We start from the raw sequence: 25,394 nt of genomic DNA on the forward strand, positions 1-25,394 counted from the left end.
GACAGGGCCAGTCCGCGCTCGCATCCGTCTGCCAGTCCTTTGCTCTGGTGAAATCTCGCGCCGTTCAGTATTCGATGCAGACGCGGTGAGGAAGCTGGCAGCCTGCGAGCGTCTTTCCCTCACCGTGCCTGCACCGAATGCTGAACGGTGCAAGATTTCACCAGAGCAAAGGACTGGCAGACAGATGCGAGCGCGGCCTGGCCCTGTCAATCAGGACTTGGAGGGAGGCGACAAAGGTGGGAGAACGGAGCCTCTAGGAGCAGGAACAACGCCCCCCCCTGTTCCTAGAGGCTAATTAGCATATTATAACAGTTAGATTTCAGATGTAACAGGGGCATAGATAAAAGTAGGAATAGACTAGTTAGGTTTAGCTGACATTAGCACATCGCTAATGTCAGCTAGCTTAATAGGGTTAAATCTGGTGACAGAAAACCTTTAAAGCACATACTATACATGAAGCACATTGAAAAAAAGAGAAAAATTTGCCTTCGTTGAAAGGCTTGAAGTGCCCACTCCATCTCACAACTCATTGCAAGGAGCTCTGTTCCTTCATGGGAGTCCAGTAGTTAGCTTGCAATTAAAAAACCCTGGTTATATTTTGTATGCTGTGAAAATAATTTAAGAAGTAAGAAATCATGTTGGCACTAAAAACTCATTAATCAGGACAGTGAGCGGGAATGAAGGCAAATCCTATAGAGATGGAGTTACAAAAAAAAAAAATCACAGTCAAACTTTTTATTCTAAAGTTTTATGTGGTCTATAATACGGTAATAATATTACATCTTAAATCTCAAAAGTATGGCGCATTTATTATTTGTTCATACATGAATATCACTGATCAATATAACCAGGGGCGTTACATTTAACCATGGGGCCCCACAGCAGAACCTGGAATGTGGACTCATACCACCACAGCCACTTTTAACAACCTGTTCAGAAAAGCTAATCTACCTAATGCACAAGGCTAAGAGGACCTTTCATGTTTTTTATTTTTTATTCGAGATAAATACCTTTACTTGTGGGGTACCCCCTTCTGATGCTGGCACCCTGCCAGTTTTTCTTTTTAAATATTGTTCCTACGCCCCGCTGTGCCCCCCTGTAGTTTTCCTGCTCGGTATGTTAATACTGAGCATCGGTACAGGGAGGAGGAGATGCCAGAGTTTCTCAATTACAGCGGAGAGCGTCACAGCCAGGGAGAAGGTGAGTTTTTTTTTCTCCCTGGCTGTGACGCTCTCCGCTGTGATTGGATCTCCCTGTACCGATGCTCAGTATTAACATACCGAGCAGGAAAACTACAGGGGGGCACAGCGGGTGGTAGTAGCGATATTTTAAAAAAACAGGCAGGGTGGCAGAGTGGCAGCATCAGCAGGGGGTACCCCGCAAGTAAAGGTATTTATCTAGAATTAAAAAAAATATATATGAAAAGTCCTCTTTAACTGCACCTTATGTATCAGTGGAAACCCCTTAGTTTTTGGGCCCCATAGCATCTGCTATTGTAACATCCCAAAGTTATGTTACGAAACTCTTTTACCCCGCTACAACCTGTTAAGTGTATCTGCATTTTCATCCTGTGTAATTTAACATCACATCCTCACAAATGTGCATTCTAAGCCTTCTAAAATGTGCATTCTAAGCAATCATATATTGCTGTAATTTCAATGTTCACCTGCAGGTGGCAGCAATGTGTTTACAAGGGACTTAGTTCAGTTTAGCATTTCTAGACTGGAATAGTGCATTCCAGTTTAGCTCCACCCTCTTTGAGCAGAGTGGGCTCGCCCACGTCCTGCCTCATAGGGAGAGAAGGAAGTTACAGTTAATGTGCCAGCCACCCCTTCTTGGGGAAGGCTGTGCTGGTAGGAGCTCCCAGTTCTAGGGATCCCAAGCCAGGATCTTGTCTCGGCTGAGACCAAAGATCATCATTCCCAGCCTGAGCCCTTCAGCCTCAGCTGGTGACAAGCAAGCAGCCACCTCCAGAACTCCAGGAAGAACCATACCCTGTGAGCACAACTGTGAGTACCGTCCAGAGACCAGGAGAAGCCAAATTCCTCCTCAGCTAGTCAGTCCCTAACACAGTAGAAGACAGATAGCGCAGAAGATAGACAGAGCAGAAGATAGTGATTCCTGCCACATCACAGAGCCATAAGCAGACGACTTATCCTGCAAGAGAGCTCCAGGCACATGATAGAAGCAGAAGAGATAGATTCCTGCCATACATTGCCAATACCTGCTGGGACTTCAGACTATTGCTGTATATCACATGGATTACTGTTGCATCAAGTAAAGACTAGTTTGAATTATATTCCAAGTCTGGATCTCAATTATTGCTACCAAAACCCTCAATTACTCCTACTAGCAACTGTTGCAAGTGAACCAGGATCCAGGAGTCCAGCCGTACCAAGGTAGGAGACACCGTTGACACCATTACCACTACCACACAGAGACATTACACCACTCTGGCATTCCTAGCCTGGTACGTGAGTTACAACACCTTAAAGGGCCCTTAGACTGTACCCTGCGCACGCTGCAATTGGCGTCACGAACAAAAACTATTAACTATCATTTACACCTGACCCAGTCATTGCATATTATAGCGTCAGAGTGCATTATTCCAATCCGGCTTACTGCACTATGCCTGTTATTCTGGTAGTTACGTCCATGGATAAGACAATGAATTTTCTTATTGGATTGTTGGAGTAAAAAAAAGATTGTTCTAACATACACATTAGCTAGTGCATTGCTAGACATATCTACATATAAATGCTATACAGTAGAATTGTCTCAATTCAACTGTTTTTAATGAATATTGATCTAATATTATTCCACAAACACCTGTCCATGGGTTGTGTCTGGTATTTGAGTTGAGCTTCAATACCAGATCCAGCTCATGGTCAAGAGTGTCACAGTTTTTTTTGGGGGAAAAAATCTGCATATAGAAACATATGGGGTCATTTATCCAACTGGTGTAAAGTAAAACTGGCTCAGTTGCCCATAGCAGCCAATCAGATTCCACCTTTCATTTTGAACAGCTCCTTTGAAAAATGAAAGGTGGAATCTGATTGGTTGCTATGGGCAACTAAGCCAGTTCTATTTTACACCAGTTTGATTAAAAAAAAACTATATTTTTGGCTACTTCTTTAGTACTGATTGTCTAATTTAGGGCTCTTTCACATGAGAACTATTTATTTCCGTTCTTCTGAAGAACTAAAATAACAAAAATGCCTCATTGGGGACATTCCTGACAGGAACACAGCCTAAAAGATCTCATTGACTGCAATTGGATCTCTAGTGGAGAACATTTTTTTTTTTCGTGGAGAAAAATTTCCTGCATGAAGAACTTTTCTCTCTGCTATTTTTAACGAACTTAGTGACAGAGGCCCCAAACAGAGCTTCAGATGCAGATGTGAATATAGCCGTAGTCATATATCAATCTTATTCATATTCACTCACTCCCCAACCAAAACCCAAAGTTGGACCCCAAGTGTACCCCAAAAGGGGTATTCCCAACACTGACATTTATAGCATATCTACATATGAAGCTCTGGGTATAGGGAGTCCCCTGAGCCACCTAATTTAATGATTTAAACAGGAACTTTATTGAGCTGTCAATAACTGGTTAAACATTAGAAAATTTCCTCTAGTTAAAGTTAAATACCCTAGCCTTACCATCTAGACAGAGGCCTAAAAGAGCTTTTCTTGCTCGGAAGGGCCCATTACAAAAAATAGTCAATATGTAATGCTTTATTTCTCGTGCAGGATCACCATAAGGGAACTGAACACATCCTTTTGGGTTCCCACAGAGTTTACAGCTGTTGCCTTAGAGTCAAAGCAATGGGGCATTCTGTGATCAACTTATTGTAGCGGTCCCTTTAAACAGTACAGCCCTTCATTAACCTGTTTGCAGGGGGTTAACTGTGTTAGAATAATGGCTAAAATAATAACTACTGATGTCCGAAGGACTAATATACACCTGTTAATCCAGCACCTATTCCAAAATACCTAATACTTAACTTTTATTAGTATGCTAATAAAACGGATTGCTAACTTAACTATGTGTTAAAATTCCAGTGCGTCGCAGTCCTCACTTGTCTATTTAATTTACTATACTGTTGTACAGCATCCCCTTACTTAGTGTGGGGTACAGGTCGCTCCTAATCACCACTGATGCGGCTGGCTGCGCGCTGCCAGCATGCTATATATTCAGTGTTGCGATTCCCCTTATGCTGTTTGGGGCTGCAAACTGCACTGTGTTAAAACTGAAGCCTCACGCTGCCCCCCGACATGTTTCGCTACACTGAATATATAGCATGCTGGCAGCGCGCAGCCAGCCGCATCAGTGGTGATTAGGAGCGACCTGTACCCCACACTAAGTAAGGGGATGCTGTACAACAGTATAGTAAATGAAATAGACAAGTGAGGACTGCGACGCACTGGAATTTTAACACATAGTTAAGTATTAGGTATTTTGGAATAGGTGCTGGATTAACAGGTTTATATTAGTCCTTCGGACATCAGTAGTTATTATTTTTGTGGAAAAACACCGCATCCAGCACTAAGGGAAAGTCAAATTTTTCAGAATAATGGCTAGACAGCATATTATGGAGATGATGTTTCTCAGAACCCTCAAAGAGGTCTCAGTGATGGCAATTGGTTTTAGAAGATCTCGGTGGTCACTAGATTCATCTTCCATGTATTCTCTATACCAGGCATGCTCAACCTGCGGCCCTCCAGCTGTTGTAAAACTACAACTCCCACCATGCCCTGCTGTAGGCTGATAGCTGTAGGCAGTCCAGAAATGATGGGAGTTGTTGTTTTTCAACAGCTGGAGGGTCGCAGGTTGAGCATGCCTGCTCTATACAAATCTTAAAGATGCTGTTTTAATGTCTCACAAATGGTGCACTGCTATGTGGAATAAAAGAAAGGCAATAAAAAGGTATAAAAATGACTCAAAAGGGAACAAAAACTTTCCCAACGCTATTTAAAACCAATATTTCAGCTTGTTCAGGGATGCTGATTTGTATTTTAGAGACATGATAAAGTCCTTAATGGAGCCTGCATTAAGTAAACTGACGCCATTAGATAAATTGACCATTAGGATTCAGGTAATTGTAAGGAAGAAAAATTATAAATGATACAATTGCATATAAAAGCCTATAATTATATTAAGAAACCCAAATAAACAAGTATTAAAATGTTACATCCAATTTTTGTACTTTTTAAAATGATTGAACATCTGAACTATTAGTACACCATCCAGTCTGCTGACCCAACTTTGTCTTGTACCAGTATTACACTTTGGACTTTTGACCATGGTCTAAACTCTCCATGCACATTAGATTAATGCTGACTGAACCTGCCAATTTCAGAGGTAGCCAGAAGAGTCAGACAATCTAATATGTATGGGGCGCCTCCAAACCTTTTCCTGACGGCATATGTCTGGGAGAGAAGAATCAGGCAGTTTGATTTCAACATGATCCTTTTGTTCAGTGACTGTAATGACCGACGTCACGCACAGGGAGGATAAAAGGGAAAGCCCTGCCCAAGGGAGAGGGAAAGGTGGTGACCCCTAACTCACCTTGCGGCTGGCACCTGACTGCCCTGACGTCCCTAGACGGGTTCCACACCCGTGCGGCGATCACGTGCCTAAACCCTGGCTTTCCCTAAAATGAGCCCTAGATAGTGAACGGGCCGGTGGGATCGCTAGTCCGCACCACTATCACTAAGAGGGAAACACCAGGGAGAGGACAGACAAAACAGACAAACACATACACCCAGGTGGGCGATCACAATAGACCACAAAGGTCCAACAGGGATCCGGAGGGTAGCGTTCTGGACCAAATACCAGAGAACGCAGCAACACAGCTCCAGAAGGTCAGAATAGATGTCCAGGCAGGAAGCTCTATCTCTGGCAACCAGAGAAGTGTGAGAGAGGAATATAAGGAGGTTTGGGAGTGCTGGACAAGGAACAGCTGAGGAGAAAGAGCTACGGATCCCTGAGTGAGCCAAAAGGGTTTGCAAAGCAAACCCAGAAAGCTACCATAAGGAAAACAGCCCTATCTTAAATAGAGCGTGCAGCCAACCGCTGCGACTTCCTGACCCCGGGTATAACGGAGTCAGGTGTGGTTCTCGATACCCTCGTGACAGTGACTCGAACAGCTGATCCGCAGAGGTGCGAATTTTCAGATTCTGACTTGGTAAAGGTTGGACAACCCATTTAAGCACCCACAATAAACCGTGAACATAACTGTAACATGGCTTAAATTGACATTAAGAAATATAAGTGCAGAGGATGAGAGTGGTGATTGTAGTCTAGATGGTGGTAGTAATACTCAGAACTCCACATCTCCTCTCTGACTCTCCCTGCAAAAGTGCCGTGACTGGTGGGCACACGCTTTCATCCATCGGGGCCCACCTTGGTATGGAGAGGCAGTGGCCGATGTATGGCGGAGTCATTTGGTATCAGAAAATAAGTCTCTCATTACTAAAGTGCAGAAAAGAAGTTGTACTACATCTAGCAATAACAAGACACAGCTCCAAGGCATATAAATGCAATCTGTCTTCAATTAACGTGTATGGACAACAGCAATAATTGGGGGTTGTAGTGTTCCTTCCTTCTGTCTTTCTAAGTTTCTCAATAGAACCTTAGGCTGGCAATGAGGTTCTTGGTAAATGCTTCTGCAAGTTCCCAGACTGAGGGGTGCAGATATAAAAGTCTCAAAGTGTGGAAGGGTACGCTAGCAATGTTTCCTCTAACAGCAGAGGTACCTATATGCCATAAATGTGCACAATACCTTGCTTTCTGTCCCCCATGGCCTTGTAGAGTCTGGACCGTCTTTAGCTGTGAAAGACTCAGAGATGGTGTTTCTCTGGAACTGAAGGTGTTGGTCTGCAGAACATTCTGGCACATGCATGTCCTCTTCCCCTGCTAACAACAGGGTCCATCTCCCTAGAAACCCAAACTGTAAACACATGTTTAACCCTTACTTGTCCATACAATGCCTAATAGGGCAGCTTCGCCAAACTTCGATTTGTTCCAAATAACTTGGCCACAAATCGCTTTTCATTGTATGGTGCGGGCGCAATGACGGGGAACGGTGATCATGATTTCCCCCATCATTTAGCCAGTCATATACCATGTTCAACGCTGATGGCACCATCTGAGGCTCACATTCAGGTGCTCAGGGGGTTAATCGGGGCTTAAAAAATTATACGCACCTCATTGACTTGATCATGGAGAGGTCGTCTGCCCTACGTGTGGCCAGAGTGATCACGTGGTGACGTCTTCACGCTTACCGCTGTTTCTTTGGCAGGTTTCATCTATCAAGATGGGAGCAGACCGCCTCTCCGTGATCAAGTGGATGAGGGGAGTAAAAAAATTTTTTTTCACCCACCGTTTTAGGAAAAATTTATTAATTACCACAAAACGGAGGAAATTTGGTTTTGCGGCGAATCAGCAAGTAAAACTTCAGATTGAATTCTGCTTCAGATGCTTCGATTCACTCAACATTAGTGATGAGCGGCAAGGGCTATATTTGAATTTGCGATATTTCACGAATATTTGGGCAAATATTCGTCATATATTTGCGAATTCGAGATTATTTTCTTGATAGCGAAAAATCGGCAATGTGATATTCGTAATGCGTGCTAAATACAGGCTTGGGTCACTTTTGCTACATTTTCCAAGCTGCTAGAAGTTTCCTAAGACTGGAGAAAATGGATGGCACGGCAGAACATTAAAAATGGCTTTATATGCCGTTAGAGAACTCCAATATAGAAACATAGAATGTGTCAGCAGATAAGAACCATTTGGCCCATCTAGTCTGCCCAATATACTGAATACTATGAATAGCCGCTGGCCCTATCTTATATGAAGGATGGCCTAATGCCTATCCCATGCATGCTTAAACTCCTTCACTGTATTTGCAGCTACCACTTCTTCAGGAAGACTATTCCATGCATCCACTACTCTCTCAGTAAAGTAATACTTCCTGATATTACTTTTAAACCTTTGCCCCTCTAATTTAAAACTATGTCCTCTTGTAGCAGTTTTTCTTCTTTTAAATATTCTCTCCTCTTTTACATTGTTGATTCCCTTTATGTATTTAAAAGTTTCTATCATATCCCCTCTGTCTCGTCTTTCTTCCAAGCTATACATGTTAAGGTCCTTTAATCTTTCCTGGTAAGTTTTATCCTGCAATCCATGTACTAGTTTAGTAGCTCTTCCCTGAACTCTCTCCAAAGTATGGTCTCCAGTACTGCGCACAATACTCCAAATGAGGTCTCACCAGTGCTCTGTAGAGCGACATGAGCACCTCCCTCTTTCTACTGGTAATGCCTCTCCCTATACACCCAAGCATTCCGCTAGAATTTCCTGCTGCTCTATGACATTGTCTGTCTACCTTTAAGTCTTCTGAAATAATGACCCCTAAATCCCTTTCCTCAGATACTAAGGTTAGGACTCTATCACTGATTTTATATTCTGCTCTTAGGTTTTTACGCCCCAGGTGCATTATCTTGCCTTTATCAACATTAAATTTTAGTTGCCAGATTTTTGACCATTCCTCTAGTGTTCCTAAATCCTTTTCAGTTTGGTGTATCCCTCCAGGAACATCAACCCTGTTACAAATCTTTGTGTCATCAGCAAAAAGACACACCTTTCCATCGAGACCTTCTGCAATTTCGCTGATAGAGATATTAAACAATATGGGTCCCAGAACAGATCCCTGAGGTACCCCACTGGTAACAAGACCATGGTCTGAATATACTCTATTGACTACAACCCTCTGTTGTCTGTCCCTCAGCCACTGCCTAATCCATTCAACAATATTGGAGTCCACGCACAAAGACTGCAAATTATTGATAAACCTTCTATGTGGAACAGTATCAAAAGCCTTACTAAGGTCCAGATAAGCGATGTCTACTGCACCTCCGCCATCTATTATTTAAGTCACCCAATCAAAAAAAATCTATAAGATTAGTTTGACATGATCTCCCTGACGTAAACCCATGCTGTTTTTCATCTTTCAATCCATGGGATTTTAGCTGTTCCACAATCCTCTCCTTACGTATGGTTTCCATTAATTTCCCTACTATTGATGTCAGGCTTACTGGCCTATACTTGCCTGATTCCTCCCTACTACCTTTCTTGTGAATGGGCACAACATTTGCCAATTTCCAATCATCTGGGATGACTCCTGTTGCCAGTGATTGGTTAAATACATCTGTTAATGGTTTTGCTAGTTCGCCGCTGAGCTCTTTTAATAGCTTTGGGTGTACCCCATCAGGCCCCTGTGACTTATTTGTATTAATTTTAGACAGCTGACTTAGAACCTCTTCCTCTGTAAAGACACATGCATCAAAAGATTCATTAGTCTTCTTTCCTAACTGAGGTCCTTTTCCTTAATTTTCCTTTGTAAAAACTGAACAGAAGTATTCATTGAAGCAGTCAGCTAGTTCTTTATCTTCTTCCATATACCTTCCTTCTTTTGTTTTTAATTTGGTAATTCCTTGTTTTAGTTTCCTTTTTTCATTTATGTATCTGAAGAATGTCTTATCGCCTTTTTTCACTGACTGAGCTAATTTCTCTTCTGTCCCTGCTTTAGAAGCTCTTATAACTTGTTTGGCCTCTCTCTGCCTAATCTTATAAATTTGCCTGTCATCCTCGTTTTTTTTTATTTTTTATAATTACTAAATGCTATCTTTTTGTTTTTAATGATTTTGGCCACTTCTGCTGAGTACCACAGTGGTCTCTTACTTTTTTTGCTTTTACTGACAAGCCTAATGCAATTTTCTGTTGCCTTCAATAGTGCCACTTTTAAGTAGTCCCATTTCTCCTGGACTCCATTGAAACTGTTCCAATCTGATAGGGACTCGTATACCACTAATCTAATTTTAGAAAAGTCAGTTTTTCTAAAATCTAAAACTTTTGTTTTTGTGTGGTGTGACTCAGTCACTGTACTTATAGTAAACCACACTGACTGGTGATCACTAGATCCCAAGCTTTCCCCTACAGTAATATCAGATACCAAATTCCCATTTGTGAATACTAAATCTAAAATGGCATCCTTCCGGGTTGGCTCCTCAACTACTTGCTGTAGAGATAATCCCAGTTAGGAATTTTGAATATCTGTACTCCTAGCAGAACTAGCTATTTTGGTTTTCCAGTTTACAGCAGGAAGATTGAAGTCTCCCATAATGATAACTTCCCCCTTCAATGTCATTTTAGCTATTTCCTCAACTAGTAGATCATCTAATTCTTTGACTTGGCTAGGTGGTCTATATATCACACCTACACGAGTTACCTTATGATTATCAAGCTGCAAGATACCCAAACTGACTCAAAATTGGTCTCGCTAACTTGTATAAAATTAGATTTCATGCTATCTTTCACATACAGGGCCACCCCTCCCCCCTTCTTGCCTTCTCTGTCTTTCCTGTATAAATAGAACCCTGGTATTGTTATGTCCCAGTCATTACTCCCATTAAACCACGTCTCAGTAACAGCCACTAAATCTATATTCTCAGATGCCATTATAGCCTCAAGTTCATTGATCTTATTCCCTAAACTGCGAGCATTTGTAGACAAGAATCTGAGCTTGTCATTTCTTAACCTTTGGGCTACTGGCATCTTCTGGCATTGTTCCGGGGGGCAGTCGGACTGCTGGATTATCACTCTTTTGCCCCCTTTCCTAGTTTAAATGCTCCTTAGCAAATACTTGGAACTGTTTACTGAGGACATTTGTTCTCTTGAGAGAAAGATGCAAACCATCTTTTATTGTACAGTTCTTTTCCATTCCAACGAGAGCTAACATGAGACACCAAGCCAAACCCTTGGTTCAGACACCAATCACCAAGCTATACATTGAATTCCTTAATGCGCATCTTCCTGTCATGCTGAAGGTTATGCACAGGCAAAACTGCAGAGAATGAAACAGTTGATGCAACCTCCTGTTGTCACGGGGTTCCGAAGGTGCACTCGGTCCCCCATTGCCCGCAGAACTGTTGCTTAGCTTTTGGAATGAGGTTCTGTGTTTGACCTCATTCCCAGGGCGGCTTTACTAGCTGGGTGGCTCCCTGCTCCTAGTCTGCCTTGAGCGCCGAGCTGATCACTCGGTGCTCGACTGGTTGGTCTGTCGGTCATGTGACGCTGGCCACGTCACATGACCCTCACTCCCCACTATAAATACAGGCAGCCTGCTGGCTACAGGTTGCCTGTTAATATCTAGGTTCCTGGCTGTTTGTTGGACTACTGAATATTTACCTGATCCTGTTCCCTGACGATCCTCTGCCTGCTCCTCCTGTACTGCGCATACATCCTGGTATTGTGACCTCGGCTCCCACCTGACTACTCTCTTAGGACTCCTCTTGTACTTCGCTACTCTCCTGGTATTTGACCCCGGCTTCTCCTGACCATTCTTTGCTTAATCCGTTGTAGTGCGTAGCTCTCTTGGTTCTGACCCGGTCCGTTCATGTTCCGTATTTTGTCTTGTCTGTCTTCCCTGCACATATCCTAAGTTAGGGACTGCCGTCCAGTTGTCCCCTGTCATCAGGACTCGTGAGGCAAGTAGGCAGGGCCAGGGGTGAGGGTGGAGCGCAGTGGTCACTACCCTTCCCCCTGTGTGTGTGTGGACGTGACCGTTACAGATTAACAGGCCCAATAACCACTGTATCATGAATCCTCTTACTACCCTGACTGACCATGTCTCTAACTTGACACAGAGGGTGCAGGAGCTAGGAGAGAAACTCCGTTCTTGTGAGTTAGGGCAAGGTTCTTCCACTCCTCTGTCCTCCAGTCCATATTTTGAACCCCAGATCAAGCTCCCAGAATCCTTTTCTGGAGACCGGAAGAGGTTTCTCTCCTTTAAGGAGAATTGCAAACTCTACTTCCATTTGCGCCCCGTGTCCTCCGGTCCCGAGAGCCAACGTGTGGGGATTATCATTTCTCTACTACAGGGTGATCCCCAGGACTGGGCATTTTCGTTACCTCCTGGGGCCAGTTGTCTAACTTCTGTGGAGGGGTTTTTTCAGGCCCTGGGTACCCTCTATGACGAACCAGACAGGGCCCTGGTAGCCGAGACAGCTCTTAGGGCACTGGTTCAGGGCCATCTCCCTGCGGAGGAGTATTGCACCCAATTCAGACGGTGGTGTGTCCCCTCAGGATGGAATGAACCAGCCCTGAAGAGTCAGTTTAGGTCTGGTCTATCTGATAATTTAAAAGATCTATTGGTCAATTACCAAATTCCTGAGACCTTAGACGAGATGATGACTCTAGTTGTCCGACTTGACAGACGAGTTAGAGAGAGACGACAAGAACAACAGTTCTGTTCTCAGATGGTGGTCCAGCCAGAGACCTTTTCCAGGGACAACACTGAGGTCTCCACCGAGGAACCCATGCAGGTTGGCATGACCCGGGGTAATCTTCGTCGCAGACGCGGAGAGTGCTTCTACTGTGGAGATCCTGGCCATTGGATCAACAAGTGTCCTAAGAGGGACCTCTCTGACAAGTCTTCTAAGGCAAGACAACCTAAAGACCAGGTACACCCTGATTTTTCTAAAGGTAAGCTTTTGGTACCCATAACAATTTCTCTGGGGGTTAATAAGTGGCCGGGTAAGGCCTTTATTGACTCCGGTTCAGCGGCCAGCTTTATTGACTTTGAGTTTGCTTGTAAATTGGGTATTCCAATGTTTGCTTTACCTACACCTATCCATGTCATGGCTATTGATGCTACTCCCCTGATTGGTGGTACGGTGAGGTCATGTACTGTACCTCTGAAATTTCTCTGTCCGTGGGTGTGTGCCACTCTGAGAGATGTTCTCTTCTAGTCCTGGAGAACCTACCGGTTGAGGTGGTACTAGGGTTGCCTTGGCTCCGTTTACATAACCCCACCATTGATTGGTCCAAAGGAGAGTTGGTGAAATGGGGACCTAAGTGTGACTCATGCTTATCCGTGGTCCAGGCTGGGGTTTCAGTAAGGTCTAATACATTACCCTCTGTTATTAAGGAATATTCTGATGTGTTCTCGTCCCTTACTCCAGAGGTTCTACCCCCCCATAGACCTTATGATTGCGCCATAGAGCTAATTGAGGGTGCCGAATTTCCTAAAGGTCGAATTTATAATCTTTCAGGGCCCGAACGCAAGGCTATGGAAGATTATATTAAGGAGAGCCTTGCTAAAGGGCATATTAGACCTTCAGTCTCTCCTATGGGAGCAGGGTTTTTCTTTGTTAAAAAGAAGGATGGTGGTCTTAGGCCTTGTATTGATTACCGGAGATTAAATAAAATCACTGTCCAAAATAGATACTCTCTCCCATTGATTCCGGATTTATTTAACCAGGTTTTGGGGGCATCCTGGTTTTCCAAGATTGACCTGAAAGGGGCATACAATCTAATCCGAATCAAGGAGGGAGACGAATGGAAGACAGCGTTCAATACTCCGATAGGACACTTTGAATATCAGGTGATGCCTTTTGGACTCAGCAATGCCCCAGCTGTGTTCCAAAACTTAATGAACGATATTCTTAGGGAGTTCTTAGGTAAATTTATTATTGTCTATCTTGACGACATTTTGATATTCTCTCCTGATTTCGAATCTCATGTGTCCCATGTCAAACAAGTATTAGAGGTGTTGAGGGAGAACCAGCTATCCGCTAAGCAAGAGAAATGTGTCTTTGGTGTACAGGAGATACTGTTTCTAGGGCATGTTTTGACTCCTCACGCCTTTAAGATGGATCCTGGTAAGGTTTTAGCAATTAAGGAATGGGTAAGGCCTTCATCCTTAAAGGCTTTACAACGGTTTTTGAGTTTCGCAAATTACTACCGTAAATTTATCATGAATTTTTCTGTAATTGCTAAGCCATTGACCGACCTTACTAAGAAAGGGGCGGATTTGGAGAATTGGTCTACCAAGGCCATTTCTTCATTTGAAACATTAAAAAAGGAATTTAGTAGCGCTCCCATTCTGATCCAGCCTGATCAGGAGAGACCCTTTATTGTGGAGGTGGATGCGTCCGAGGACGGCGCAGGAGCAGTCCTTTCACAAGGTCCTGCTAGCCTCACTAACCTGAGACCGTGTGCCTTCTTCTCTAGGAAATTCTCTCCCATGGAGAGAAACTACGACATAGGGAATAGGGAGCTGTTGGCCATTAAATGGGCATTTGAGGAGTGGAGACATTTTTTGGAGGGGGCAAGGCATCGAGTAACTGTTGTCACTGACCATAAAAACCTAATGTTTCTCGAGTCCGCTAAGAGGTTGAATCCCCGACAAGCCCGATGGGCTCTGTTTTTTACCCGTTTTGATTTCTCCATTACGTTCAGGCCGGGAAGTAAAAATGTGAAGGCAGACGCATTATCTCGGAGCTTCCATGCTTTTCAACCCACTGAGACGCCGCCTGAATCCATCCTACCAGCAAACATCTTCTTAGCGGCTCTAACCCAGGATATCTCGGCTCGCATTAAGGCTGAACAACATCTGGCACCGGCATCCACCCCAGCAGATAAGTGGTTTGTTCCCGTACAATTTCGTCTCCAGCTGTTGGGTGAGTGTCACGATTCTGCCTTTTGTGGACATCCGGGTATTGAGGGCACTAAGGATCTGGTTTCTAGATCTTATTGGTGGCCCACTCTGACCAGGGATGTCAAGTCCTACGTGTCAGCCTGTGAGGTTTGTGCCAGGTCTAAGACACCTAGGACTCGCCCTGCTGGTAACCTACGACCCCTACCCATTCCCAGTAGACCCTGGTCCCATATCTCGATGGACTTTATAACTGACCTACCGCTGGCGGAGGGTAAGACTGTGGTTTGGGTAGTGGTCGATAGGTTTAGCAAGATGGTTCATTTCATTCCCCTGTCTAAACTTCCGAATGCTAAAACCCTGGCGTCTATTTTTGTGAGAGAGATTGTTCGTTTACATGGCATCCCGGAAAATATTGTTTCTGACAGGGGTGTGCAGTTTGTGTCCAAATTCTGGAGGGCCTTCTGTCAAAGATGTAAAATTTCGTTGTCTTTTTCTTCCGCCTACCATCCTGAGAGTAATGGGCAGACTGAACGCCTTAATCATATGTAGAAAAGAAAATGGCTTCGGCAGCATTCCGCAATATCAAAACGATCCTTTATTCGTACCTCCAGACACAATTGGCAACGTTTCGACTGTACACCAGTCTTTGTCAAGCCTAATGACATATGTATTTCATGGCCTGATGGATCAAGGGCCTACGGCTAGGCTGCTGCATTGATATAGACGCATTATCCGGATACCGTATAGTGCTGCCTCTACACTACTTCTTGAACGCCTTAATCAGTCTGTGGAACAATTCCTGAGGTTGTATGTTGCTGATGACCAGCAATTATGGGTCAAATTCCTTCCATTGGCTGAATTTGCTCTGAATAACCGTGTCAATTCTTCTGCTGGGGTCTCCCCTTTCTTTTGTAACCATGGTTTTCATCCCCGTTTTCATTCTGGGTCGTCCGTCTCCTCCTCTAACCCTGAAGCTGATAAACTCTCCTCCGAACTGTGCACAGTTTGGGCCCGGGTTCAATCGAACCTAGAAAAGGCTCAAAGTTCTCAAAAACTCAAGGCCGATAGGAGACGTTCAAGGGGGGTGAACTTTCAGGTTGGGCATAAAGTATGGTTGTCCTCCAAGAATCTATCTCTCAAGGTAGCTTCTAGAAAATTTGCTCCTCTTTTTATTGGACCATATAAGATCACGGAGGTGATTAACCCGGTATCATTTAGGTTGGAGCTGCCCGAGTCATTCCACATTCATAATGTGTTCCATAAATCTCTACTTAAAAAATATTTGGAACCAGTAGTACCATCGAAAGCCTCGCCTCCGCCGGTTCTTGTTAATGATGCTGTCGAGTATGTCGTGTCTAAAATAGTGGATGTCAGGAAGGTGCGTAACTCCTTGCAGTATCTGATTCACTGGAAGGGGTATGGACCTGAAGAGAGATCTTGGGTACCTGCCAGGGAGGTTCATGCTCCTAGACTGGTTCGTAAATTTCATTTAGAACACCCTGAAAAGCCATCGCCTGAAGTCTTGGGTCCGGTGGCCCCTCGTAAAAGGGGGGGTACTGTCACGGGGTTCCGAAGGTGCACTCGGTCCCCCATTGCCCGCAGAACTGTTGCTTAGCTTTTGGAATGAGGTTCTGTGTTTGACCTCATTCCCAGGGCGGCTTTACTAGCTGGGTGGCTCCCTGCTCCTAGTCTGCCTTGAGCGCCGAGCTGATCACTCGGTGCTCGACTGGTTGGTCTGTCGGTCATGTGACGCTGGCCACGTCACATGACCCTCACTCCCCACTATAAATACAGGCAGCCTGCTGGCTACAGGTTGCCTGTTAATTTCTAGGTTCCTGGCTGTTTGTTGGACTACTGAATATTTACCTGATCCTGTTCCCTGACGATCCTCTGCCTGCTCCTCCTGTACTGCGCATACATCCTGGTATTGTGACCTCGGCTCCCACCTGACTACTCTCTTAGGACTCCTCTTGTACTTCGCTACTCTTCTGGTATTTGACCCCGGCTTCTCCTGACCATTCTTTGCTTAATCCGTTGTACTGCGTAGCTCTCTTGGTTCTGACCCGGTCCGTTCATGTTCCGTATTTTGTCTTGTCTGTCTTCCCTGCACATATCCTAAGTTAGGGACTGCCGTCCAGTTGTCCCCTGTCATCAGGACTCGTGAGGCAAGTAGGCAGGGCCAGGGGTGAGGGTGGAGCGCAGTGGTCACTACCCTTCCCCCTGTGTGTGTGTGGACGTGACCGTTACACCTGTATATCATTTCCAAGTGTGTGAAAAGCTTCCTTCACCTTTGAAACCTCATTGCAAGCCAGATCATTTGTCCCAAGATGGACAATAACATCCACCTCCCTTTCCTGCTTTGCTTGCCTAACAATATTAAGGATCCGTCGTCTATCCCTGCTAGCGGTAGCACCAGGGAGACATCTCACAACACCATTTTCCTCAAACTTCACACCTCTTATGATGGAATCGCCCACCAACAGCTGCTGACTATCACTCATCACCTTCTCCTTATTGTCTTTGGCTGCAGTCTTGCATACTTTAGACATGGGAGATGATTGTTTCTCACCCACTGTGCATGAGCCATCCTCCATGTTGCTCTTGCACTCTGAAAGTACTGCAAATGAATTATGGAGAGCCACAGACTGTGGGACATGTCTTCTATCCACAACTCTCAGTCTACCAGAACCTACAGTAACCCATCTTCCATTTCTAGGGGGCCTCTGTGGCAGTGGCATTGCAACGTTCTCAGCCTCACTTTGTTTAACGGTTAATTTACAAATGTCAGATTTCAAAAATGCAATTTCCTGCTGCATTATGGAGAGCTGTCTACAGATCAGAAAGCATCCAAACCTCTGAAGAGTGGAACCTGAAATAAAAGCACAACAATTCCTGCACAGAAGCAGGTCTGCCATTGTAAAGAGGGGAAAGATTATAAACAAACAAATCTTACTTGTCTAGATTGTATCCACCTCCAGATTACCTCGTGAGTATCTCCTGAATATCTCCAATGCACTTATAAAAATCAGCACTTGGAAAAATCCTCCTCCCCAACAACAAATTTAACACCTTAATCACCTATGCTCATTTGCAATCAGACAATAGTGATAACCTGTCTAACAAATTCCTCACCTGTTTTGAAACAGTGTATGAGTATCCACCAGAAACACAGCTGAAGTTCTGCTACAGTGGAAAAGCTCTGAGTTAGTCTAAGTTAGTCTCCTGAATATCTCTAATGCACTTATAAAAATCAGCACTTGGGAAAATCAGCAAGCTATAATTGCAAGCTATAATATATTTGCGATTGCGCTAATCGGCACTAATGATGCGAATATTTTGGCGCAATATGTGAAACTTCACATTTTAGCAGGTCTGCATGTATGTATGGACAGCAGAACCTACCACACTACCTAACACACTGCACTGCAACAGCTACACTATATCAAGATATAACCTACACTGACTATCTCCCACTAACTATCTGTATTATATATATAAGCTAACTAACTATCTATCTAATTTAGTGTGGAAAGCACAGAGCACAGCAATGACTCCTCTGTCTCTCTCAGAACTTTAAAAAACTGTCGAAAATGGCTGCTGGGGAGGTTCTTATATAGTAAGGGGGTAGGCAACTTTCCTATTGGTTGCTAGAGATGTTGCTATGCTCAGACTAAGGCCTCATTCACACGACCGTTGTGTGCATCCGTGTTCTGTGATTTTCTGCGGACCTATTGACTTTCAATGGGTCAGTTGAAAACTCGGAAAATGCACCGTTGTTCATCCGCGGCCGTGATCCGTGTTTCATGTCCGTCAAAAAAATATGACCTGTCCTATTTTTTTGATGGACAACGGTTCACGGACCTATTCAAGTCAATGGGTCCGTGAAAAAACACGGATGCACACAAGATTGGCATCCGCGTCCGTGATCCGTGGCCGTAGGCTACTTTCACACAGATGGATCGCAGATGTGAAAACTCAGATCCGACAGTATATTCTAACACAGAGGCGTTCCCATAGTGATGGGGACGCCATTGGGTCATGTGCATAAGTACCTGATGCTCCCAACATTAATTAATGCTGAGAGCATCAGATCATTATGTACTTGACTGGCAGCCTTCAGGATGGCTCGGCCCACCATGTACATTGGCTCACCAAGAAATTTCCCTGTAGAATCTATGGCAAGTTTGCTTCTGGTTCTTAAGCCCATATGAATTGTGTGACTTACTGTAGCTTGACTGACCAATTGAGTATCAAGTGAACAATAATCTGAGATCTGTCTATGACCTGGGCCTAGCATTGGTGCCCAGCACCACATACTTGCCTATGGACCAGAAGGACACTATTTCTGGAGCCATGTTTTGCTAATCTTTGTTTTTTAAGGCCAGAGCTCAAAGGAGACTCTTTGATGAATTGCCAGAGGTATTGATATGCATTAGGCAATGATAAGATGTAAGGGTACCACTACTCCAGCTGCCCAACTTATGGTGTTGTGCTCTGGCAATCACATAAAATGTTTAATATTTTTGGAGAAGTTTACTTAGAATGTAATAATAAGAAACCCTTGTGAATTGATATTTCTGTGCAGAATGCCTTGTGATGTGTTTTTGTAATATAAATGCTTTAAAACCCTTGTCTACATAAGACAGCAGCAAATTATGGATCTGACACACATTGAACGTTCATCTTCATCTAATCATCCATTTTCTGTGTAATGGCATCATTACAGGGATAACGTGTTCCTACTTTGTGTATTTCACATTCAATTCGATCACATCTCCCTTATGCAGAATCCCCTAGTTCCATATGTCAGGATCGGGTAAGACAAATAAAATTTGGTAGTGCTTATCAGGTGTCAGATCTGCAGCCTGGTTAATCAACTGGAAATCACGTTCACAGCTTAGCAGACACAAACTAGGCAGAAATTTGCAACAGCAAACCATTCTATCTAATGCTTAAGTCTTAGCGGTATATAGATGAACAGAAGATGAGGACAAATCCAAGCTATTATTGTAGTGGCATATAAATACTGGTGTAGGATCTTTTATCATGTAGCTTCAATAGGAGATAACTAGTATTGTCTCCATACACAAGAGTATATGTGTGTTCATAATAGGTATCATTGAATATGCCTAATCAAGTGTGATCTTGTCCATGACTATGGCTCTACTGTATAAACCTATATACACGAAAATATATAAATGATAAAAATCCTTATAAAGAGATACCTTATTTGGGGCAGGAAAATACTGTTCTGGTTTAAGCTCTTGTCCTTGACCATGAGGTGTACATGTAGACCCTATACTATAGTAAACTTTTGATAGCCCCAGGTCATTTATTGAGTCTGTGCAGCAAGCCCTGGATGGAGCCAGTGCAGAGGATGGGAGTGGTAGTGGCCCTGATGAAGTGTTGTGTCACAGTGTACTCCCTCAGGCTGCTGATCCCTGGGTATCGGTGCAGTGGAAATGTAGTATTAAAGAACGAGGCCCGAAGTAAATGTATAACAGCCTCTTTTACTAAGTGGAACTTCAGGTACAGTAAATATCAGCTGATTTCAAGTGCAATTTTTGGCACCAGTAAGGAATATGAAGACGGGTTGGATGGCTGCAATTTAGCACTAGTATTGTTGTGCCCTAGTAGTAGTCTGAATGATGGGTGTCTTAGCCGTAGTCCCTCACCTTACAGCAGTGTCTTTTAATGCTGATAGTAGCTGTTTACTCTGCTATCTTCTCAAGGATTTACTTGAGGCTGTCTTCAGTGGTTATTCTCTTTAAAGAATCCTTCTTAGAAACAGAAGCTTGGCAGTTTGCTTCCTCTCCCTTCTGTTAACGTTTCCTTTCTGATAACTGCCTACTTATTCTGCTCGCATCAATGCTACTTAACATTTCATGAAAATGAATGCATATGCAGTGACCCGTTATTTCACTGCTAAAGGTTAATGCTAAGATTCACTACTTTAAAAAAAAATATGTTTGTGATGTCAACTATGCACTTTCAGTGGCACAAATGGCTAATAAGACTTTACTATGTACTCTTTATTCCACAAGGCTATATATCGGAAGGAATTAGCTAACTGGCAGTCATTAGTGATAGGTGATGAGTAGTGGGCTTTCCCTACTTACCCTGGTTTGAAGTTCCTGGCAATTAAGTGAAGAGAAAGGATGCATATGCTGCAGCTGATATGTAAGCCAGACAAACTAAAGTGGTAACAAAGGAATTATTCTACGGGGAGTCACCATCCCTGTGAGTGTAAAGCTGCTAGAAAAGCAACTTTGCTAATAATCAACCTCTGAAGGAGAAAACTGGCTTTTTACAGAAGGTTGAGAACCATCAAAAAAGATACAGGACTTGGACAAAAAAGTCAGTGAAAGGCAATGCACATTTACGGCTATAGACTTCACTGCATGTGGATTGAGGTATTTGCCTCTTGGGCCATTTCAAATTATAAGACAGATTGGCCATCTAGGAGTGTTGGGCATTGCAAAGAAAGATAAAGAGAGTTTGCACATCTGTGGTCAATTGGGATGATGGTTTGTATTTATAGAGAGACTCGGGGTGACCACCATAGTAGCCATCTCCTATACACAGCCTTTGGGAAGAGCCTACCCTGTGAGATATTATCTGAGAACTATGCCTACTACCTTTATTTGTACTGTGCCACCAATTATCCACTCAGTATAAGAGACTATATTTTGCTTTAACCAAGCCAGTCAGGTCATAATTGTCCCGGCCTCCTGTTCTCCTGTCTTGCACCCTGTTGCTCATCTATCACCAAGGGCACCCAGTCACCACCAGACAGGAGACCCCAAAATCCAGAATCCAGGGTGTGTCCCGAAAGGAAGAAGGGTTGTGGCCTTCCCATCACTGCATGCCTGGCTCGGAGGAACGCTGAAGCAGGGTTAGCCACTGTGAGACTACCAGCACCCTCATCGCCGCAGACACCACCGTTTCCTCTCTGCTTCACACCTCCCCTGCAGGCTTGCGCATTGCACATACTGTATGCTCACTAAAATCATCTCGACATGCCTACACATATTCAATACATACATATATACAAGCAGGGATGGATTGGGAACTTAAAGTGGCCCTGGAAAAAAAAAATTTAAGTGGCCCCATTTTGTAGGCAGGTCCAAATGAACAGAAGGCAACAGAAGTAAGCGGGTTCAACCATACCATAGTGCAACATACTATCCCAGCAGGACCAAATGACACAGTGTAGCACAATACACTGCCCAAAACGCTGGTCCTCTGTGGTGGCTATCAATAGCTACCATCTTCTGTCCTCCTCCTTCAGTAGTCTATGGAGCAGAGGGCTTAGGAGGTGAGGTGCAGGCCACAGCAGTTGAATTCAGGAGGGCATCTGTGGTCGCCTACTGGGTACATGAATACCTGATTGTCACAGTGTCAATTACTGTTGAGAGCTCATTATGTACTTGGTCAGTGGCAGAGTGGAGGACTTGGGCGGCCCCCTGGGGCATCGGCCTCTATATACCCCTATATACAAGATCTGCATACGGTACTTACATAGTGAATTTTCCACGCAGATTTTAGAAAGTATTCTATTTCGTCTCCCATTTCTTTCTCAATGGAAATCTGTGCTGCCACTCATGTGCCCATAGTTTTTTCATGCAGATTTAAAAACACATTTCAAAAATGTTTTTTGCAGGATTTGCATAAGTCTGCATTCATATTAACCCTATTGAATTGGGCTAATCGGCAATCATATTTGTGGCATTCAAACTACAAATCTACAAGAGAAATCTGAGAGCCAACCTTAGATTTCTGATGTAAATTCTGCGACATACACAGCAGTGTGTTTTCTGCCCCTACGAACCACCGCTGGACTCCAACGGATCAGGCACTTATCCCCTATCTTGCAGATAAGAGATAAATGTCTGTAATGGGGCATCCCTTTTAAATTAGGTTATATATAGTATAAAATAAATGCAAAAAGGAGCCTGCTGGGATGTTTGTTGACACTGCATTATAATCCCTATAGGTGGATACAGAAAACTCTGACAAATAATCTTTAAAACTCTAGTTGTAGCCCTCACTATCCTCAACCAGACATTCAAAATCCTCTTTTTATGAGCTGTTTCTGTCGATTTCACACTATGTCTCATAGCTGTAAAATTATGCAGAGTGAATGCATAAAACAGGGACAAAAATGCACAGGGTCACTAAGTAAGATACAGTATAAAATAGGTATAATAGATTATCTGAAAAGAGGGAGGACTCAAAAAAGGGATGGATAGTATGAGGGGGAGATAACATGCACCAAACTACCCACTTGATCCAGGAAGGCCTCTAAGGCTAAATGCACACGTTCAGAATTGCGTGCGGCTTTTCTGCGTGGGTTTGTGTGCAGAAAATCCGTGCCGTAGGTCATGTACATTGTATTCTACGAGAATTTGAAATTCTCAGCGCGGATTTTGACCTACAGTGCAGATTTTAAAATCCACAGCCTGTCAATTTATTAGATTTTTTTTTAGTCTGGATTTTTTCCATTCACTTCAATAGGGACATGAAAATCCGCATGAAAAAAACGCACCAATTGATGTGGATTGGCCGCATGGATTTCCCTACGAACACCTGCTGATTTCAGTGCAGATTATCCGCACATAAATCCTGAATGTGTGCATTTACCCTTGAAGAGGACTTGACATATTTGTTTTAGCAAATACTTTCTTCTCACATGTAATAACAATACTGGAGCATCTATTCCTATGTATCTGTGGTGTTCTATTCCTTTATTATTCCCCACCAGAAGGTCCAGATGGTTGTCATCAGTTGGGGGGGGGGGGGGAGGTTTCTTTGCATATTCTGACACTGGTAGAGCTGTTTAGTATCAGACTGTGTAGGGACCCCCCTCCCCAACTGGTAATACCCATCTTGACCTCCATTACAAAGTGCTAGCAATTTATTTATAACTTCTAGAAGAAATCATAGAGGACTGCCCCAACATAGAGTCATAGCAATAGATGCTCTAGAATGAAAAAAATATAATCAGAAAATAAAAAACAGTTTGTAATCTAAATTAAGGGATACATACTCCTTAAATAAAACTTAAGCCGAATTTCCAACCATAGTCTGCTATGCTAGGTTTAAAGGGGTTGTCCATTTTATTTAAAAACAAGCCCAAAGCCACAAGCTATACATGACTATTATTAGGAGGGCAGACAGGGTCATCTGTCGCTGAGACCGTGAATGCCGAACAGTGTGTTGTCTTCCGGGTGCTCGGGTTCGGCATATTGCGGATCGGATTGACAGATTGCTAGGTGGGGCTGGGCAAGACCTGGCAGTCATGGTACAGGTTGGCACCAATGACAAAGTCAGGGGGACATGGAAGGTCCTTACAAATTATTTTAGGGAACTAGGAGAGAAGCTCAAGTCCAGGACTTCCAAGGTAGTGTTTTCAGAAATACTACCAGTGCCACGAGCGTCACTAGAGAGACAACGGGATCTTAGGGAGTTAAATACCCTAAGTGGCTCAGAAGCCGGTGCAGGAAGGAAGGGTTTGGGTTCATGGAGAACTGGGCCGACTTCTCGGACAGTTACAGGCTCTACAGTAGGGACGTGCTGCACCTTAATGAGGAGGGTGCAACTGCCCTGGGGGAAAAATGGTTAGACGGTTGGAGGAGCTTTTAAACTAGGATCTGGGGGGAGGGTACGGGGGTTATACTAATAAGGGGGTACATAGTGTAGATACAGAGTGGGATATAGGAGGGGACAGTGTGGATTTAGTGGGGACTGGGGTTAGTGAGGAAAGTAGGGAGAAGACTGGACAGAACTATACACCGATGAAAAATAGAACTGCTGGTAACAATAACCTGTTACATACAAACATCAACCAAGGTAACCCAACAATCCCAGATATTCACTTTACAGGTAATAGTAGTTTAAAATGTATTTTCACAAATGCCAGAAATCTAGCTAGCAAAATGGGGGAGCTGGAGGCTATGGTACTAGAAGAACAGATAGATGTAGTTGGTGTGGCTGAGACATGGTTGTACTCTTCGCATGACTGGGCTGTAAATATTGAGGGTTTTACACTATTTAGGAAAGATAGGGTCAATAGAAAAGGTTAGTGGCGTGTGCATGTATGTGAGGAGTGATCTGAAGACAAGTGTGAAAGAGGCAATTGTGGGTGAGGATGGTGAGGATGTGGAAACCTTATGGGTGGAAGTTCAAAGGGATATAAACACTGAAAAAATATTATTTGGTGTAATCTATAGACCCCCTAACATCACAGAGGAGATAGAAACGCAACTGTATAACCAAATAGAGCGGGCGGCACAGGCTGGTACAGTGGTCATAATAGGAGATTTTAACTTCACAGACATTGACTGGGGTCATGATTCTGCCTCAACTGCAAAGGGGAGAAGATTCCTCAACTTGCTGCAGGACCACTTTATGGGCCAGTTTGTAGAAGCTCCCACTAGGGGTGATGTTCTGTTGGATCTGGTAATCTCTAATGATGCAGAGCTTGTAGGAAATGTTACTGTTCGAGAATCACTAGGTAATGCTGACCAGAATATAATTATATTCCCCTTACACTATAAGAAGCAAACTCTGTCAGGCAGAGCAAAGACATTGAATTTCAAAAAGCCTAATTTCCTTGGGTTGAGGGCAGCAATTCAGGGCATAGACTGGGAGCAGCTACTGTCACATAATAATACTGAGGATAAATGGGAGAGCTTCAAATCCACATTGAGTAATTGCACTAAAAATGTATTCCTTTAGGTAACAAGTATAAACGGCTAAAATTAAACCCACCATGGCTTACAGCTACTGTAAAAAGGGCAATAAAAGACAAAAAAGGGCATTTAAAAAATACAAATCTAAGTGGTCAGCTGTAGCGTTTGAAGATTACAAAGGGCTTAATAA

The sequence above is a fragment of the Bufo bufo genome, chromosome 9 (genome assembly GCF_905171765.1).
Source record: "Bufo bufo chromosome 9, aBufBuf1.1, whole genome shotgun sequence".
Classification (NCBI taxonomy): domain Eukaryota; kingdom Metazoa; phylum Chordata; class Amphibia; order Anura; family Bufonidae; genus Bufo; species Bufo bufo.